The sequence below is a fragment of the Lepidochelys olivacea genome (genome assembly GCF_965140295.1).
Source record: "Lepidochelys olivacea isolate rLepOli2 genome assembly, chromosome: 7".
In the NCBI taxonomy this organism is placed as follows: Eukaryota; Metazoa; Chordata; order Testudines; family Cheloniidae; genus Lepidochelys; species Lepidochelys olivacea.
The window spans coordinates 72112700-72118842 of NC_140417.1; the positions used below are offsets into that span (position 1 = coordinate 72112700).

At 42.6% G+C, this 6143-nt stretch overlaps 1 long non-coding RNA gene across 1 annotated transcript; it reads right to left on the reverse strand.

Annotated features, from left to right (window-relative positions):
• Nucleotides 1-1741: 1741 nt before the first annotated feature.
• On the reverse strand, nt 1742-5049 carry LOC311523126. The gene is made up of 3 exons (XR_014712273.1): nt 4974-5049; nt 3516-3574; nt 1742-2094 (listed from the first exon to the last, which is right to left on the reverse strand). It is a non-coding gene; the product is annotated as an uncharacterized lncRNA (long non-coding RNA).
• Between the last annotated feature and the right edge of the window lie 1094 nt (nt 5050-6143).

Sequence of the window (6143 nt, forward strand, 5' to 3'; positions counted from 1 at the left end):
TGGCAAAAATCCCTGCAACTTCCAAGAGGCCAAGATTTCACCCTTAGTTTCTGCACCATTATATTGCAGTTAGATGTGGACCAGCAACATAGCGTCCAGGTGACTCAGGGTAGTTTCAGTGGGATATTTCATCCTGACATACATAGCCCTGAATTATACTGTCCAGGATCATGCATTGGGAGGGTACAGTGTAGGAAACTTTGCATTTCTGCTGCCTGTTCTGGCGATCAAGACAGGACTTTGCAGGGCTGTCATTCTGGCACCTCTCACCAGTATTAGTTCAATTTAAAAGAGAAAGATTATTTGTGTCAGATTTTCTCTTCTAACCAGGGAATGTATAATTTGGCCACTAATTATTGCTTCTGAATGGCTCTACAATCTGCCAAACATTCTGCAACTCAGCATTGTTAAAGATGTACATTGCACTACAGAAGATTGTTAAATAACATTTAATGCTAACTTTTAAAATTATTTAACCCCTTTTAGGTTTATAAGGAAAAGAAATATATCAGCAATGCATGTTTTCACAGTCAACACTTAGGGATGACTTTTTAAATAAAGTTTTACACAGATGAGCTCTCCTAAGAAATAGGAAATAAGTTTTGTTTTTTAATGCCAATTGGGTGGTTTAGAGAGCACACACATGGGATATCAGGATCTGGGTGTAAACCTTTGGTGCATGGGTGGCCTACGAGCTCGTCTGGTGGCTGCAATGGCAATATGGAGTAGTGGCAAGCGTAGATCCAGGAGTCAGGTACTGAGCTCAGGGCAAAGCCAAAGTCAAGGTCTAGAAGCCAAACCAATGGTCGGGACCAGAGTCAGGATCGGGAGCAGGGCAGGGAGGCAAAGACTAGACTGGAGCGGACAGGGGTGGAAACTGGAACAAGGGCTGGAGGCAGGACCAGGGCAAACACAGCTGCAGGTGTGGTACATATTGAGCAACCACTGTACTGCTGCCATTCTAAGGCTCACGTAGCAGGCTGCAGGCTCTCTGCTCAGTCAGGAAGCACAGCCATTGGAGAAGGCTCACTGGGCCACCTAGAAACCAGGCTGAGAGCCAGTTGTGCTCCTAACATTGCACTCTGAGGTTAGCAGGCTCTGAGACCAACCAACCACCATTTCCCATCAGGCCCTGGTGACCACCTCTGGCCAACTTAGGGTTTATTTGGTTTCAGTGTGGTTGTACCCATATTGATCATATGACACTAGCAAGATAAGGTGGAGGAGGTAATTGTTTTTTTCTTTTGGACTAACTTCTGTTGGTGAATGAGACAAGCTTTCAAGCTACAGAGAGCTCTTCTTCAATATAGCTTGAAAGCTTGTCTCTTTCACCCTCAGAAGCTGGTCCAATAAAAGGTTTATTTGGTGACAGTTTGTGGCCCTGTTTTAATTCAAGTTAATTATTTGCCAATTAACTAAGACTTGATCTAAAGTAACCCACCATTTGTGTTCCAAACATCTGTAGAGCGTCTACGCTAGCATTTACTATCAGGTGAGTGTTACTAGCTGGCAATCTACCTCAAGTTCAACCAAGACCCCAAACTTTAGTTAGACACACCCTTAAAGACAAGCTACACAGGCTTTGACTATCACAGGAAGGGGCACTACAGCAGAGACCCTTTGAGGGATATGAGACTAAAAGGGAAAATGAGTTCCCTAAAAGTCTGCAAAGGGCAAAGTGCCAGGAGACTGGGCCATAGGCAGTCAGGCCTAATGTTAAGAGTAAGAGTCAGGCCTGGAGGTCAGTGTCCAAATGCCAGAGCCAAGGGTTGAGATAGAGTCAGAACCAAGAATCAGAGCTAAAGGTCAGGAATTACCTGGAGTCAGGGAAGGCAAAAGCAGGGCTGGGTGTCAGGACAGGATTGAAACAAGGCCCAGTGCAGGACAGGGGCTAGGCTAGAACAAGGCTGTGGGGGGGGCAAAAGTAGGGTTTGGTGACAGAGAACCTGTGGACATGTGCAATGAGCAGCTGCTAAGCCTCTGCAGCTGTGGAGCTTAAGAGCAAGACACCTGACTGCCTCAGATGGTTCTGCCTTGGCTGCCTGATGACTGGGTAGGCACAGCTGCAAGCCCTCGTTTCTGACATTAAATCAGCTGGGGAGAGAAAGGAAGAAATTAGCTTCTTTGCACAAACACTGGCTTCTCTTTTAATTTTTTTCATTACATATTTCATAAAGCTATCAGTCATATTTGTGCACTAGAGTCATTATAGGCTACTGAAGGCTATATGTTCCCTTTTTGCAGGAAAAAATCCCAGGAGAAGTGGAAATGCATGGGGAAAAAAATCTGCAAAACAGAAGCATGGTAAGTTAATGTGTAGCATGCCATCTGTGCTGCATGTTGTAACAAACTAGAGATGGGGGATGTCCAAAAAAATTGGACCAAAATCTTCCCTCAGGTATATCCACACAACCATACTACACTCAATGGTCTAGCTAGGAAATGTGGAGCAGATTCTCCGCAGACTTCAGTGGAGTCACGTCAGCAAGGAATTTGGCCCCAGGTGCTTTGACAAATGTCCAAATGTGGAAAAAAGCATTGTATTTATTTGAGCAATAACTTCCTCCAGACCCCTTAATGAGTTGTCAGGTATTTTATTATTACCTTACTTAACTGATGTTTCAAAAATGCTTGTATAGAACTTTAGGGCTGCAGTCACATTTGGAAAATGTATATTCGCTGTCTGATTGTTACTGAGAGTGGAATTTGATCTAATATAAAGGCATAAAACCCACAGACACCATCTTGTGTATAATGTATAGTATTGTGGCCTTACACATATGCCACAATGGTAATCCAGGATGTACTTACTTATGCAGAGAGCATTTCCAAGCTGCTTGACATCTCAGATTTAAACACACATGTACACTTTAACCTGCCCCTGAGTTCTTGGAAATCCACTGACTTCTTTATATAATACATGGACAAGGAGCCTGATTCACTGCTAAATTACTCCGGTGTTACACCATCGTAACTCCATTGAGATCAGTGGAATAGCTATATGTTTTCCAGAACATAGGCTTATGTTGGTAAATTGTAGATACTTCGCATTTTTAAGTGGCTCAACTTTCCCTTTATCCCCATCGATGGGCAAAATGGGCCCTGGACACAGCAGAACAGTAGTTCAACTGCATGAGGAGAAAAGGAACGAATAGGATGCTGGGAGTTCATACACAGGGTGTGGATCTCCCGTGTAGAACAGAGCCCATCTCGGCATTTGCTTCTTCCACGTTTCCTCAGAAGTGGGGCCAGAGTAAGCACAGCTAACTAGCTCCCCTAATCATTCCCTCCACATGAGGGTGGGTTAAATCCACACAGAAGCTACATAAATCCTAGGCTACAATAGCAGTTGTGGAGCAGACTGAGAGAGAGGATTGCTTCCCCTTCGTCCTCTGTAGATCTTTCCCCAGGACATAGCCATTCAGCTTGGGCTGCAAAATATGATCATAAAGTGTACAATACATATATAAGTATACACACACACAGTTGGTTCAGCTCCAAAAAGCCATTCTGACCTTTGAGACAAGTGTCTGCATAACTACCACCACTTTTGTTCCTTCTTCTTTAATGCTACCTGAAAAAGGAAAGTTATATGAATCAAATTACATTTGAATGTCTGGCTTTTCCTGTATCATCTCACAACCTTAATATTATTCAGAGTTAGGAATGACAGTCCATGTTTATTTCATACCATTGCAGGGGTACAAGAATGATTACAATTCTCTCTCTCTCTCTCTCGTCCCTTTCTGTCCAACTTGTTAGTTTCATTCTAGATATACAACTGCCTATCACAAAGACCTGGAGCAGTGTGGGCTACCTGAATGTGGAAACATAATCATGGACTTGAGTAGTTGCAGATGAAGACAGAGGAGTTACTCCATCTTTACAGTAGTGTAAATGAGCACATAAGTTGTCCCAATAATTATCATTGTGTACAAAAAGATCATTTTGATAGGGTGCCTTGCTTAGAGGGAAATATATAGCTAAAATATAGCAAAATTCTTCCCTTCCTGTTTTTTTAAGGAACACCATTATAAAATAAAGTTGATTTTTTTGTAATTTTGTTACCCAAAGAAGAGTAGAAAATGGCTCCAGTGATGTGCATATACAATTATGGAAACATGCAGCAAACCAACCATTAGCATTGCCAACGTCCACAGAGGAGCCCACAAAAACTAAGCCTGGGGGTAGGAATCAGATTTTAAATCCTAACCTCCTGCTCCTTGGGAGTAGCAGGGCCTGGCAGTGCTGCAGAGTCAGTATGTCTAGCCAGAGGGAAAGGAAATGCCTCACACTGCTCCACAATGACCCTTTGTGGCAGGGAGAGGTTTTGATAGTCTGAGAGGGAACTGCCATGTCACCCTCATTCGAAATGATGGGGACCTTTAGGACAGAGCATGTGAAGTAGGTGAAGAATGGCACAGGTCTATGACCATGACACAGACACAGAAGAATGCCCTGCGGGAAAGCATCCTTCAGCAGGTGTTGAGCAAGCCAATAAATTATCCCAGCTTGTTTTATAACACAAGCTGCAGTGGTAAACATACACTACACTAGTTAGGGGAAGTGTGAGTCTAAAGGTCAATGAATATAGATCTTTCCTAGAGGTATCACACTAACAGAATCATCTGCACCAGATAACCAATATTCTTATAGTAATCCAGAACCAAAGCATTGAATGGCCTTCGTAACTTCCCTATGTTTGGAAGGATTTACCAGCCAGTGTGCATTACCCAGCAGTAAATGGCATGCAAGAGTGCAGGGTTAAGTCTGTTAAATTATTCTCTCCTGCCTGCAAGTGTTGTTGTTCCTTATTAATATAATATTTCTGTGTTTCCAGATATGTAGCTAATACTTTAAAAAGGGGGACACAAAACAGATCTTAAAATCAAGCAGAAAGGAACAAAGCCACAAAACTTAATCTGAATTAAGGAACTTCCTGCAGTACAAGCAAACGTTTTCCAACTACTTACCACTACAGGGGAGTGTAAAGTTGCGGATTGAAGGGTGGGTCATTGTTCATGTTCTCATCCCAGGTTTTTGTTTTCCTGCACCAATGGATGCCTTCCTCTGTTCAAATATCTCTTGAGCACATAATTGTGAAAATATATCTAAATGCAGAACACACAAAAATTAATTACAATCTGTATGTATTTATATGCAATAGATTCCATTGTTTGCAGTGTTGTAACCATGGTGACCCCAGGATATTAGAGAGACAAGGTGGGTGAGGTAATATATTTTACTGGACCAACTTCTGTTGGTGAAAGAGACAAGCTTTCAAGCTACACGGAGCTCTTCTTCAGGTTTGAGACCTACAGTCCCAGACCCTGTTACTGATCTAGGACAGAAGTCAAAAACTTCACTCTGAGACCTGAAGAAGAGCTCTATGTAGCTCAAAAGCTTGTCTCTTTCACCAGCAGAAGTTTGTCCAATGAAAGATATTACCTCACCCACCTTGTCTCTCTTATACAATAGATGTCAGTTACTAAATATCTTGTCTACTATCAATCTATTTTCTATATGTGGCTTAAAGTGGAGTTTGTTAATATGAACTTTTGTTCTGGTGCTAAATATCTAACTAAACATAAGTAAGATGAAATATTGGTTTCTTTGGTTGGGACGGAATATTGTCCAGTGGTTATAGCAAAGGCCATAGCAATGTTCTCCTTGCCCAGAAGTCAAGCTGGTCAGAAACTTTCTCAGAAAGCAGACCATGGCAGGGTTTCCATGGAACCCTCCCTGTGAATCAACAAAAGTTTGTCAAACCCGATTTGCTTTCACAAGCCATTTGGGGTTCGACAAACCAGCATTTTCTGATGAATATTTCTGACCAGCTCGACTAGCACCTTTTCTTTTGACATCTCAGTCTCCAGTGGTGCATCATCTCTGAGGTCCCCACCCAGCGTTCTCTATGGTGAATGAAAACTAATGCAAGTGACTCATTCAGCTTCTCAGCAATGTTCAGATCCTATTTAACTGCATCCTTTATGTTCTGGTAGTCAGGTTCACCCACAACACACCCTGTCACTCATTTTTCTACCCCTTCCTTTTTTGTCCTGTGGAGTTCCAATTCCTTTGCCCTCTGTGAGGTTTCCCCTTACATTTCTACTCCATCACCCATGGTGGCGCTTCCTATCTGC